The sequence below is a fragment of the Strix uralensis genome, chromosome 3, assembly GCF_047716275.1.
Source record: "Strix uralensis isolate ZFMK-TIS-50842 chromosome 3, bStrUra1, whole genome shotgun sequence".
NCBI classification, from domain to species: domain Eukaryota; kingdom Metazoa; phylum Chordata; class Aves; order Strigiformes; family Strigidae; genus Strix; species Strix uralensis.
The window spans coordinates 110,452,494-110,467,594 of NC_133974.1; positions in this window are offsets into that span (position 1 = coordinate 110,452,494).

Here is a 15,101-nt window from a genome sequence, read left to right on the forward strand (position 1 = left end):
AAGTCAGTTGAGACACTTCAGCCAGAAATAGGTTCCATCCTAACAGACAGTAAAGGGAACATATGATATCTTCTAGTTGCTAATTGACAGAAGTCCAAAAAATCACCACCAAGAAGTTGCAGACAAGCTTTTTTTAGCTCTATCAGTGAGGCTGAAGGATGGATGAACCACAGAAATGTTCTACAAAAGGTGAGGGGCAACTCCCTATACACTCACCAGAGCTTATCAGCCCCAGGAAGAGGTCTAGGAGAGGATGGTGTTATTCCTTCTGTACATATCTCCTTTGATGCTCTCTTTTTTATCAAACAAAAGTGGTCTTCTCTTTCCACTGTATATCCTTGAACTTACATATGTTCATTACCAAGCTCTTCATATCATCCTATTTTGCTCTTTTTCCCTTGCTTGTTATACTTCCCTCAGCAAACAGAGTCTCATGATGCTCTCTGTGGCTGGGAGGAGCTCCCCCAGCACACCCCCAGATCTCACTTGAAATCCTTCTCAGGAAGCGCGAATGCTTAAACAAAAGTTGGCAGCGCGTAGGCTGACATGTGCCGCTCTCATGTTCGTTTGTCTGGTAGCTCCTGCTTTTAGCCCCCAGCCAGCCTGTGCTCTGCCTTGGAGACTCTTCAGGAGCGTGTTGGCCGTTTTGCTCTGAGTCTGTGTCTCAGCTGGCATGAGAGGGTTGGGTACTCCAGTTGGTACCCCTATATTTTATGAACATAATATTAATATTGTGAATAGTGAGATGCTTTAGGACCATGGCTTGATAAGTTCATTCATGCTGAACTGGAAGTGGACTGGGGCCCAAAATAGCCTGTGAGTGCTTGACCAGGGGAGGCCGAGACAACATGCACCCAGCTTCCTAGCAGGTGCTCATTTATTTTGCACACAGCTGTTAGAGGTCAGGGCCTATTTATTGGAACATGATGTGACTGTGTCGATTCTGTTAAAATACAAAGAACAGTGTCATCCCAGTGACACTGAGAATGGTCTTTTTAATGAGGTGAATAAATAACAGACTGTCTCACTGGAAACCGGTAATGGTGTCAGTACAAAACAGGGGATAATAAGAAGGAGGTGCCTGCAGCTATCGTATTAGATTTGCTCTCTCTAGATTTTGTCTCAGAAAGCCCTCACCACTTTTTTGGGGGTCCTGCAAAATGCAAGTGTTCAGTTTTGGAACTGATACTCATAGAATCATGGAAATGTTGGCTGGAAGTCCCCTCTGCAGGTCTCCTGGTGAAAATGTCTTCCCTAAAGTCCAGCCTGGGCCTCCCAAACAGCGAACTGTGGCCACCACCTCTTGTTTTGTCTGCTACTGTGAGAAGTATCTGCCGTCTTTGTATCTCTCATTGGGGGGCTCTAGGCCACCACTAGTTCACCTCTCAGACACCTCTTCCCCAGCCTAAGCAAGCCCAGCTGCTTCCATCTCTCTGAGGGGATGTGTCCTGTGGGCCCCTGAACACACCGGCAGCCCCCACTGGGCCCTGCCAGTTTCCCCACATCCCCCTTGACCTGGGAGGGGGAGCCAAGAGCACACACAGCAACCCAGGTTTGGCCTCACCACCACCAAACCATCCAGAATAACTAACTTCTCTCAACACTGGCTGCCTTCCTCCTACCCAGAAGCTTACATACAGGCTTTCTGAGTGAGGAGTTGCTGTCAAAAGCCCCTCATGGGTTCTTTTCCTCCATGAAGTTGTCCAGTTGCTTTTTGAACCTCTGTAAAGGTTTGTATCTACAATTTCTTCCATCAAGGAGTTTTACAGATTTCTTGCACAGTGTGTGAAGAACCACCTCCTTCGGCTTGTGGAGAGCTTCCTAATTACAAGTTTAATTTCTTGTTCTGGTACAAGAAAGCACAATGAACCATTGTATAGTATTTATCATCCACCTGCCCTTCGTGATTTTATAGATCTCTATAGAAGCAATAGCAAAAGTGAAAATATGCGAATAAGACAAATGCTATATTCTACTTCTCTGTGCCTTTGTTCCCTGCAGCATGTGACTCCTTGTGCTTCATTTGAGTGTCAGCTTCTTCTGTTTCCTTCTCCTTTGTTTTTATGGCACTTCACCAGTAAAGAGCAACTAGGAGTAACTGAGGCTATAAATTTTCCTGCTCATTTACCTGCATTGTTCTGGCAATTGCTTAATAGTAAACAAATGATGTACTGACACACTTTAGACAGCAATGTTCACAAGTCTAATTCCTTGCCTTTGAAAGACAGGCTAATACAATTTTCCTCTGCATTCCTCCAGGCCACAGAGTCAAGTATGGCCACAGGCAAAGGTGCTATCAAGACCTCCAGCTGGATTATCATCTGAATTTCATTAGAATTATGGATAGTGCTGCCAATGAAGTTGACTGGGGAAAAACAACTTAATCTGTTAAAGAGCTGCAAAAGAGAGCTGTAATTCTTTCTGAAAGATTGCCTTGGCTCTGCTAATCTGGTGTTTGTGTTTATGAGGACAGTCAGTATGCATCCTCAAGCAACAATTTTAATGTCTGGTCGACATATCCTGTTTGCATGATTTAGAAGTCACTGATCTTGCATGCAGTTTGACATTCACCAAAGAACAGGGCCTGAAGGGAAGGAGATAACCTGCAGGTTAGGAACAACCATCTGAACACCCTAATCTCAAGAGGAATTTTGCTAGAGCAAGGGATTCAGGCTGGGTCTGAGGGAGTGGTATACTTCTAAGCCACCTGTGAATCTGACACAGGCAGAAAGCCTTCAAGTCCTCAAAATTTTTGTTCATTCATTACCTGCTAGAAGGTAAGCTGGTCATCTCCATGTGAGTGGGAAAACTGATGCAGAGTATAGCTGGTGATGTCCTGCTAATACTGAAAGGAGGGGTGCCCACTCTTCCCTCTGTTGACTCAGTTACCCTGAGTCTGTTGCTAATGGAGGACAGTGTTTGTCTTGCGAGCAAGAGCTGATGGTGCAGAAAGGACAAGCAGCCTCTGTATGGGAAGTGGAATTATCAGAGGGCTGACAGTTACCCTTGCCAGGGACTTTTCCCATACCTAATAGCCTATCCAAAGCAAACTAAACTGTATATTTTGGGGCCATAAGGTTAAAGGTGATCTCTATTTAATGCAGAGGTGTGCCGATAGGGAGGTGGTCTTGACTGTGAGATTTATTATGCTGCAGAACCATCTCATATGGAGGAAAGTCCCTAGGGCTGCAACAGGGAAGAGTCTGGAGGAGACATGAGGCAGCAGATGCTTTGGATTAACTGAGTGCAAGCTGCTGTTGGGGTGATCCTTGTCCTACGGTTTAGAAAAAACATGTTTTTTTGTGCAATAAGTGGTAATTCATAAGGGGAACTGCATCTCGACTTTCCTCATGCCTTGGTGGAGTCTTTCCTCCTAAAATTATTGAATGGCACCACCTCGTGGGTGCATGAACACAATGAGATTTTTCCATCTTTTTTCCATGTGTTGACTGCAGGGGTACATTTGAATAGTGAGGCATGCAAAGGTTGATTCATTCTCACGCTGCTTGTCAAAGACTAAGCAGTCATCAAGAATTGGTTTTCTGCTTGTTTTCTGCCAGCTGACAGAAACAGATTTTAGTGCTTAGTGTTTGACTTTCATGGTTTAACTGATTTTGCCTTTGCTAGTGTTTTTATTGGAAAACTGTAAACAGATTAAAACTTTTCAATTATCGAGGAAATGCAGAGGAAAAACACTGAAATATATATTAAAGGTCATCTGTCCTGTACACAATGCCTGCCTTCTTTCCCAGATGTGAAATTCATGTGCCAGCCAGTCCATGCATCACAAAATTCACTAAACTCATGAAAGTAAGGTGTAATGGGAGAATTTACCATATGTACTGTTGTGTTTGCCTTTAGGGATTACCCTGGCAATGACAGCACATGTCCTTAACAGCAGAGTTTCTGGGAAGCATCAAACATATGTTCATGAATAGAACAACAGCCCATGTACAACAAGTCCAAGACTTTTCAGAAAGCATTGGCTGCCTGATATGTATTTTATAGAGCAATAGTATGCATGTTATCATGGGTATGCTGGAACCCAGGATGCAAAATAGCCACCAATGAGAGAGTCGGTGTAATTGTACATGTATGGAGTATCAATTTTTTTCTGGTCAAGTGGGATTATCAAACATCTATAAATCCCAGACAACATAGCAGCTCCTTGAAATCTACCCAGATAAGATTTTGCAGAGGGCTTAAAGAAACGAAAAGCCCTCTTGTCCTGAAAAAAAAGGAAATATTGTAGCCTAGACTACATCAAGAAAACGGACCAGAATCTTAAGCAGAATATAGGCAGGTGAGCAAATTAATCCACTTCTATTTCCCATGGAGATAAACACAATAAAAACATAAATAAATACAAATGGTTAATCTGCCAATTAAATTTTTCAAGCCTGCTTCTCAAACTCAATTTCAGTTTTGGAAAGAGTGTTTTGCTTTTAAAGTGTTGCCCACCCAGCCGTGTACCCACCCAGGGGCTTTCTGGGCATAGTTACAAGGGCAGGTTGTGCTGGGTGAAGGGTTGTGCCAGAGACATGCTGAGAACCCATGGGCAGAACCAAGTGGTCAAAGCCACATGGTGCACAAAGTGAGGAGGGTGTCAGGAAAAGGGACGAGGAAAACTTGGCAAGGTATCAGAGGGGTTTCTGAGAGCAGGCGTTGGGATAGGAGTGAGAAGGGACAAGGTCAGCCAGAGCAAGGCTCTGGGCTCTGGGCTCTGGTCATCCTCCCGTCCTTCACCGTCTGCCTGATGTCTGCTGGCTGGTTCTGTCCCTCGAGGCTGAGAGACCTGCAGGCAGGAGCGGCTTACTGCATGTTACCAGTAAGCTCAGTCATCCACCAGGGTCACACCATCTTAGGTGTTGTGTGAGCACAGAATAAAAGACAGTCCCGAGCCTACGATGCGACAACAGGCCAAGATGTACAGAGAGGAAGGTGTGTTATGAAAAGAGTTGGGTGGCGTGAGAGGCAGTAATATCAGCACCTCAGCAGTCTAACCTCTGTTGAGTGCTTTTTCCAGCCATGACAGCAAAAGAGAGTTTAAAGCAGGGATCTGAAAGGGAAAAATGAGGCAGTCTTAGAGACATCAATGGGGATTTCCTCTTCACTGTCCCGGACATGCCAATGTGGGAGAAAAGATGAGGATGCTCACTTGGAAATTCAGAAAACTGATGACAGCAGTGACCTCCCTGGATCAGAGATGGATATCAATATCCAGCTGTTGAATGGCAGTGGTGGGAAGGATGGGGATTTACAAGCTAAGGAGATGAGCAGTGAATGTTTGCAACCACGATGAAAGGGAGTGAGGGAGCCCCTCTAATGGGAGAATCCAAGAAAGGCCATCAGCTGGGAAAATGATCCCTGTGGCAGCATTCAGGATGGTCACAAACATGAATCAAGATTGTCCCAAGAAATGGACAGTATAGCATAATTTATACTATGTAAGGAAAAAAATGGAAAAAAAAATTACAACAGTTTCTGCCAAACTGATTGCAAGAAAAGTCTTTCCTGACTTGACATCTGTGATGGAATCAAGCCTGAGCATGTGAGCAGAACACACCAGTCATGCACACAGGAGACTTTAAATCAGGTAGAAAAGTGTATTTCAGATGCTTGTATCCCAGGCTCCAGAACTCGGTGTTCATTCAGCAGGTGCTAGGGAGCGTCACAGACACACTGATATGCTCATATTAAAATATTGGCCCCACCTTTTGTGTGAATCTAAGGTAGCCAGAAAGACTTGTAGCATGTTAAAAAAAATACCATAGAAAGGGGAGAAATATTGACTGCCTCTGTTATTTGGGGAGATCACTAACTCTGTGTCTACCTGAGTTTTCAATTTGTAAAGTGAGGGGTGAATAGTAATTCTTCACTCTTATAAAGAGTTGCATGACAAAAATCATGATGGTTCTGAAATGTCAGCATACCTAAGACAGGGAACCAGATTAGTTTCTGGCCCTGATACATAGTTACACCAATTTTTTACAGTTTGCAGATTCTGTTTTAGCACTGAGCTGCCAAATAGGACAGCGGACCAGCAGGGCCGTGTAGGGAGAGGATGGCTCCAGCTGCAGAGCAGACTTGCTCATGACAGTCCCCTTCTGCAGGAGCCATGGCTGTCGGGAGGACAATGCCTCTGCCTGACGAAGAGAAGTCCTCACTTTCACAGATGAGGAAGATAATGCATATTAGCCATCTGTAATAGTTTAACACTTTCAATTTTATGATGCAGCAGCACATTCAATATTTCCACCTATTTATGTAGTGCTTTTAGGGCTGTATTTGACAAGCTTTAATGTAAACATGGCATTGCTGGCACACAGACAGCTTTTTTTTTGGCATTGCTTTTCGTGTCTGTACATAGAATGAGTTGATGTGTGACTCATGTAAATTCAGATTTTTTACTTCGAGCAGATGCGGCCCCTCAGTGTGAGCCTGAGAACAGTTGGGATGTTGCTGGGATTTTAGTTACAAACCTCCAAGCCAACAGTTTCAAATCTGGGTTAAAGTTAGATGCCTGTCTCCATGATAGATGGCTTATTTTGAGAAGGAGTGAGTCCTGACAACTGGAGCTGGTTGGGAGAATGAATTTCTGTTTCACAATGATTTGATTTTCAGGATATTTTCAGACCACAGATCAAGATCTAAATCTCTGAATTCAAACATCATTTAGAGATGAGCAACATTTGATCTTGCTAACATCAAACTCTTGGAGATCCCTAGCTGCTGCCTGTGTTTAGCCAGGCTGCTGGAGGAACGAGGAGTCCCAGCTCTGTGTCACCTGCCGGACAGATCTGTGGGATGGCAGGAGTGAAGGCTGGCTGGGAGCCTTACTCAAGGGGCTGCGTGGTTCCCAAGTGCTCCAGTGGTCAGGGAAAAAGCCAGCCTGTGAGCCCATGGGCTGTCCTTGGGACTTGGCATGGAAGGGTTGTGCTAGGGCTCCACAGCAGCCCTGAAGGTGAAAGGAGCAGCGAGAGGCTGTAATGGAAACCCTGATTGTTCTCCAGCCCTGATAGGGTCAGACCTCACCAGAGGCTTTTTTTGAGCTCTTCAGAGGAGCACCATTTCCATAAAAACATTCCAGTCTTCCCACTGAAGACTCCAGTAGCTTTGAACAAGCAGTCATGGTCTTCAGTGTGCCCACAGTGGAGCCGACCTTCAGAAGGTGAGGTGTGTGCACATCACAGTGCCACCCACACCCCCTGAAGCAATAGCTCTGAGATGAGGGAGGAGTCCCCACTCATGTCACACAGGGTGGCTGCTGAAGTGTGTGAAGCCACGCGAGGTGTCTAACACTGGTGTTAAGTCAGAAGCTCCAGGTTACTTTCCCTGGCCTCCAGCTACTTTTGTGGAAAGGTGAGTAGCTTCAGTAGGTCCTTCTAGCAGCTCTGTGTAGGTGTCTCAGACCCTTAGCCCATCTCAAATGGCACTAGATGTTGCATTTAGGGATGGCAGCCCCCTGTGAATAGTCTGTCACTGTCATCATCGCTGCCAGGCAAAGCAAAGGATGCTGAGCTTTTGCCACCATCCATGATGCCAGCGAGAGCAGCAACCCCCCAGTCTAACTCCTGGCTGCCCAGAGCCTGGATTTTTGATTCACTGACCACAGCTTGGTGCAGAAATGCAAAGCCTGAGACAAGAAGGGAGAGGGGAGAAACCATGTTCAGTGTGCAACGCACATGTCAACTGCAGCATGTACTGCTGAGCAAAGGGGAGCTTGCAGTCCCAGAACATGAATATAGGCCATGGCCCTTCATTAGCCTGCATTAGTATTATTAGGGTGGTACTCAGAGGAATTTTGTTGCCAGTGATGTATCTCTCCTTTTGCAAATTATTTCATACCCCATTAAGAAAAGAGAGCCACAGTGATGTTTTGGTTTAATTTCAATACCTCGCTATAGAGATCTTGAATGACTGTTTGCAAAGGCAGTCTGGCATGAGTCACCCAGAAAGGTGACTGTAAACACGAGTTTGTGAAGACTCCATTTTATGGAGGGAAAAAGTTTCATACTTCCTAGGTTTTCACCTAAAAACAACAAAAAAGAACACAAAAGAAAACCAGCACCCAACTAACATGTATATTGAAAATGTAAACCATCCTTCTAAATTCCAGCAAAGATCTGAAAGTTGAACTTTCTTTCTGCCTCTCACCTTGGTTTCTTTATAGTAAATGTTCTTTCCTTATCACCAGTTATCAACTTTATCAAAATGAGATAGTTTTGTTCATGATGGGCAGAAGACTCTTTTTAAATGGAATATCGGAGTGATTAACTTAAATACTGCAGTATGCTGAAGCAATTCCACATCCTTTGGGGCATTATTGATGAATATTTCAGGATGTTTAATAAGGCACAAATAGAATTTGTTTTTCTGCCCTGAATCAACTAGATATATGAGCCAGAAGCTTCAGTCAGTGGCTTTGACTGTAAAGATCTCTCTAAATTCTCCTTTAGTGTTCAATTTAACAGCTGTTAGCTGGGATCTCACTAAAGGCTGTTATGCACTAACAGCTGTTTCAAGGTTTCTGATATTTGTAGTACTTGCATTGTCAGACAGCTCAGGGGTGTCCAGGATGATATTTTCCTGGGTGCTGGTGACTAACCATGAAGCAGCCCTCCCACAGAAAGTTCATGGTCCGAGCAAACATCATACCTCAACGGATTTAGTGGGAAACCACTGTGGTCAAAGTATTTCTGAAGCATCAAAATGCTTCTCCTTTAAGCAGCCTTATGGAACTCCCTGCTTTCATTTTGCTAGTAATCCATCCGCTATTGAGCAAATTCTCACTGGCCAACTTCACATATACATTAAACCATAAAGAAGAAGGAAACAGATGACCAGTTGTAGGTTAGCGGGCTCTGATCTCATTATACACGGTAGTAGAAGCAATTTGTCACTGGCTGAGTCATCACAAGTGCTGTGTTCAGGGAATTCACTATTCCAATACAGTTCTTTGAACAAAGCATTAGAGAGAATAAAGTCCAGAAGAATTTTACTTGGACAAATAACATTTTCAGGTATTTCTGAAGTGCTTATTGCTGATCAGACTGTGCACTTACCCCAGATTAAAATCCCATTGCAGAAAAACCCACTGGAAACTGTGGAGAACACAGTGGTGAGTGGTTATCTTTGGCTCTGGATGAAGAATATTTATGAGACAATGAAATGCAGGGCCTAGGAACTGGCATTCTTGATGACTGAATTAACTCTGAAGTCTTTCTCAGTCTCTGAGGCCTCAGAAGACACTGCAAAGACTTTCCTAATAAATAATTTTGTAATGATACTAATAATTTTGTAATGATACTAAGGCTGAAGACTGTTTTCAGTAGCCTCCAGCAGTTAATTTTGGGATTAAAACTTGGAGACTGTGGGGTTTAACAGAGCTGCTCACAACCTGGATTCTTCTTTTGTAATGGATTCAATAAAAATAATTTTTAAAACACTTCATCCCTTTCTGAACCATGAGTTTTGTCAAAATGTGCGATGAAACAGATACATTCTGCAAAGCAGGTCATAGCACTGGCATTTCCCACACAAAAATGCACAGATGTTAACTTTCTGACAAGCTCTTGTTTGCAATATCAATGCAGCACTAGAACTACTAAGAAGGTTCAGTCAAATTTGTCATTATTGTGTTAGGAATGGCACGGCTGTAGTTTTTTATTTACTTGTCCATCTACGTGGTGGTAGGACCTCAGAGTCTCAGTTTTGGTGGAGTGTCAGCTGCTGTGTACGCACAGAACAAAGACATTAATATTTACAGAAAAAAGAAAATCTTACTTTGGAGACTGTAAAGCATTTAGCCTCATTGATATTGTGTAGCACTGAATTCCCCAGGTTAATTATGGGTTGTGTAAAAAAGCATTGCTTTTCATCAGTTTTGGAAACTAAATGTATTCATGCCTTCCTGAATGCTTTCTCAGTAGTTGTCAGCCTTGACATTTACATAGAGGTATGGTAAAACAGGGCACTGATACCCTAATCATCACGAGGAAGGAAAACGTCAAACAATATAAGACTGTCTCACAGTCTCAGCCATTCACTGGAAAAACAGCATCTGGTTCAGTGTATCTGTAGGCACAGACTGTCTGCAAGGGCTTTTTGTTCTTTAAACAGAGCTCAGCTGACAGGTTACTTTCTGGAAGAGGCATGGTAATCTGTCTATTTATGTACCGCCTTTGAGAGATGTAGTCTCAAATTAGGACAGGAGTTGGGAACTGAAACAAATGGGCTCACAGAAATGGGAGACACCAGGATTTTTGGCATGCAGGCTCTGTGCAATCAGGTCTCAAAAGCACTTTCAAAAAAACGGAATAAAATGAGCCTTGTTGTTTTCATAGCTGATTAAACTGAGCTGACATCTCATCCTCCAGACACTTGATCTAACCTATATTTGAAGAGATATATGACATTCAGTGAGAGTTAGAAACATCTTTACCCTTCCTTTGGAGTTATTCCAGTGTTTACCGAGTGCCTGCCTTTAGAAAGGGGCAGTCCCTCCTCAGCAGCTAACAGAGGAAAAGCATTTGATTGATGATGGTAGGGGTTTTGCCCTGACCAGCCTTCAGCACCCGACAGTCCCCAGGCTCTGGCAATCCCACCAGCTGCTCACAAGCAGTTTCCCTGGAAACAAAGAGTTCAATAAGACAAATAGTTTATTTGGGCCCTGGATCCCATGTGTATGCAAGTCCCATTCAGAACACAGGCAGAAGGATGATACTAGTTGAACCTTGTTGCTCCGTGTCTCCTCCAGCACTCTGAGAAAGTTCACTCTTCAATTCTGCCGCCTCACCTAGGTGCCACTTCTGACCCGTTTCCTGACCCAGCTCACTCTTTGTCCTAAGTTCAGTCCAACTTGAGACCTCAGCACCCATCCCCCTTGCTTAGGCTTGTTCAGACCCTAGCGTCTGCCTCCTGCGTCATTCCTCCTGCTGAGACTTAGGAGGAAAATTGCTTTGGGAAAGACTCAATATTTGCACATCCCTCAAATGAAGGTAAGGGAGGTCGTATCTCAGAGTCGGGGGCCACAGTTGGTATTATGCCATAGGTCTCTGACTTTGTGCCATGCAGTTATGCACACTGAGGTTATATGTGCCAGAAGAGATGAGAGTGGCTCCAAAAAAAAGCATTCAGCTTTCACCTGGGGTAGAGATCTGCCACGTATTTTATAGCTTCTGTTCCTTAAAGCAAGCAAATGGATTAAAGGAAAAAATATTCATCATAACTCAAGAAATACTGTTAAAAATTTATGAAAATTGCTGTGAGGGACCAGAGTTCAGAACTTCGCTAACCCCATGACTCTTCATGCTTTGCTATCTGCATCTCTCTCAGCTATTCCTTCCCAGACATGAAGGATGTAACACAAAGTGTTAGCACGAGGTGACCACAACATTATAATGCCAAGGATTTTGCTTAAGTATCCTGTAAGAAACAGAAGAAAACTTTGCAGATGTACCTAAGTAGTCTCTATAAATTATCCTGTGAAACTGGAGACACAGAAGATTCTTCAGCCTTACACCTTCCTTCTTTCAGAGTTGCGGAGATACTATCAGATTTGCAGCAGGCTCCACTTTGCCGTAAGTGCATTACAAGGAAGCTCATCATCTGGCATTGCTCTCACGATGCTCATGTTGCATTGATCCATTATGCCCATTATGCTCTCGGTGACCACCACACTGTGGTGTTGTTTCTAGAAGGTTTGCCCCTTATCAACACCCATATATGCTGGAAGCGTTTCCGACATCAAGGACTCTCTATACCCTGAGCTTAAAAGTGACAAAGGAACAGTGGAGGCACACTCAGCCCCCTCGATACACGCATTTTCTGTACATGCTGTTTGTGGCTTGCTGCGGTAGAGCTCAGACTTGTTGCACTTGGGAAGTGAAGCACTAGGTGAAACTCGTACACAACAGGCTCAGCCCTTCACAGGCTGGATAAACAAGAACCTGCAGGAAAACACTGTGTTGCCCAGGTTCCCCTATCTCTTGTGAGGGCTCCAGGTCTTGGTACAAGCGTTTGAATGTAGCAGTATGAACAGGACATATGTCTGGAATACAGCAGTGCTCAACCAGCAGCATGGACATAATCTGAATATCCTCCATTTGTCTCTAGATGACTCCCTCTTACATATATTGCATATGACTGTTGCGTTTTAGGTAGTTATCTTTCACTTCCCAACTTCTGCAGGTAAATAACCATCCGGGGATTGATTTGTTCTGCATACAGCACATCAGCTGGTCCCATTACATGTAATTCAAATGCTTCCCAAACTGGTAAATCTCTGCTCATTTTCATTTCCATCTTCTAGCCATATACTCAGAGATCGTTTCATTCACTGTTTGAATCCTGCAAGCAGAAGTGAGATATTGTGCAATTCAGGACAGGTCAGACTGTAGATTTTTCCACCATCTCAAAGCCGTGTGTAGTCAGCTGGATGAATTAGGGCTGGTAGGTGTATAAAAAAACCCTTCATGCCCTGTAAAACCAGCCTTGCAGTGCAGTAGGGCTCTGCACAAGGGTGCTAACTCATCACACAGCATGCCAGCAAGCTGCACTGTGCAGTCTGGGCTGGACATGGAAAGCAGGACACAGTGAGCATTGGTAGAGGCTCACCATGGCTGAAGGGTTGTCGTCCATCACCTACAGAACAGTTTTTCTTTCCTGAGGAATGAAAGAAGACAGGCAGACAGGATACTGAAAAACAGCATGCCTCTGAATCACGAGATCAGGTTTCAGTAACTCTCTTGCTTTGTGCTTGGGTACTTGATACCTGGCAATTGCTTTGTATGTCCTGGCTAGATCACCCTGCGCCCTTCCTGTGCAAAGGGCAGAGAGGAATTGACATCAGTTGTGCCTGGAAATAGATGCTGTCCTGGTTTCAGCTGGGATAGAGTTAATTTTTGTTAAACCACAACAGATGCCAATAAACGTTACTGAAGAAAGGGAGCAAGAAACATCTCATTGGAGTTTTTGAAAGATGTAGGATGCTGGAGATGGTCCCAATCTTCACCAAAGCCTTTTGTTCTGTTTCCCAAGCAGCTTCTTCCTTAAAGTTTTTCACATGTGTGCCCAGGCAAAAATGTGTCAGGAAGGAGTTGAGTTCAGCTCAAATTAGCTCCTAGATTGCTGAGGCCTGTGGCATGCCTGTCCTTCCCTTAAAGTAAGGAAATACATTGTTCCCATCAGTCAGTGAAGTGACAAATGTGAAAGCCCCGCTCCCAGCCAAACAAGTGATTTATCCTCAGTCCCAGTGAGCAAAATCTGCTTTTGTTTTTGTCCGTTTCCAGAAGGTATCTTCATCCGCTCTTGATCCCATGGTGTTCCTCATTGCTCCCTGTGTCTTTATACAGAGAGGCAGGAGGAAGAAATGACAGAGAAAGGATGATAAGCCTAAGCCACATTCTCAGTAGTATGCAGTACACAAAGCCTTTCTGCTTCAGTTTATTCCAGAAACAGGAGCTATTGAAACCCTCTATCCCTGCAGTACAGTATGGCCATTGCTAGTAACAGGCCACAGGTTTTGTACTGAGTTTGCAAAGGCTCAGGACTGAGGCTTGTCAGGCTTGCTTTGCCTGGACTTTTATTGACCTGCCTGATATTTTGTTTAAATTTGGTTTAGCTGTAGGAACATTTTTTTCATTCTGACCGGGTGGCTATGGCTGATTTGTTTTGATTTGATTAGGACTGTATGGAACAACTATAGTTTTATACAGATAGCGGTAACAAGTAGCTCTTCTGTGCACCATGAGGTGTTCGTGACTCCAACTTAATATGCTAGAGTTAATAGAGTTAATCATAGGCCTGGTATGACAGCAGAGGTCTTGAGAAGTGGAGGCAGAGGATACGGTGCAGAGGAGTACAGGCATGGGATGGTGTGAGACGAGGCTCAGGCTTGGCTCTGGAGACCTCACTGATACAAACAACTCACCTATGATCAGTCAGAGAAATGCAGATACAGAGCTGGACAAAAATGGTTTTAGGGGTAGCAAAGAGGACAAAGAAATAGTATATTACATGTATATAATCAACATATATAGTAAATCTGGATGTATAATGGAGTTTCAGTCCAATAAAGAAAAAACAAGGTGTAAAAGCATGTTAACAATCATAAAACTGACCCCCAGAAGATTCTAGAGTGTGGAAGAAGAAACCAGTGCCATCAACCTCCCATTCCTCCCACTGAAGGACTCCAGATGCTGACGATTCCCTGTAACACCACCACCAGAATGAAATCACCAGTTGGACCCAGATGAGCAAGGGCAGGGGGAGCATAACACCAGGAATAGGGGTAGCAGCTAAGAAGTGTGTGTATAACAATTTTAAATTATTATTATTACTACTACTACTACTATTGAAGCTTTTTCTGCATAGGAGTATTATTTATTTTTCTGTAATAATTAGACCTGGACTAGTAATGATTTTTTTATTAGAGTGCTAAGATTTCAGTTATACTAACAATAAATTCTTGTCTTATATATAAGGTACGTTTCCCTTTTGCCCAGAAACAATATTTTGAGCATAACACTGTAAGAAGATTCCTGAATAACTCAGAAACACGCTATATTGCTCACAGGCTCACAATAACCAAATCTCTTTATGAGCTGAAATCACCATCAAAATGTGATAAATGCTTCTACCCAGGAGAGGTCTAAAGAGCCTTGGTCTCAGATGAAATGGTAGAAGGTGTTTTGGGTAAAATCAACTTTTTTTGTCAGTTTCACCTTTCAAAACTGCTCCTGCTCCCTTGGATGCTCTCTCGATGAGTCAAAACTGATTCTGCTCACCTTCTAGACTGCACTTTGGCCAAAAGGGAAGCCACAACAAATATGTTATGAGTTAGAATACATTATTTTTAGCCATAGATCAAAATTCAAAGAAATAAACACAAACTTCCAAACTCCTAATCTTCTTCCAGTTCCTCGGTAACGCTTTCCACATTAATGTCTTCCATTTCTAATGGATCTATAATGTTTTACAGATGCATTATGCTTGTAATAAAAGAGATGCATTGCCATTAAACATGTGCCCTCAGCTTCAGCTTTTCTAAACTGCTGGAAAAAACCAAAACAGGTCAAGGACAGGAGCCACCATGGCAG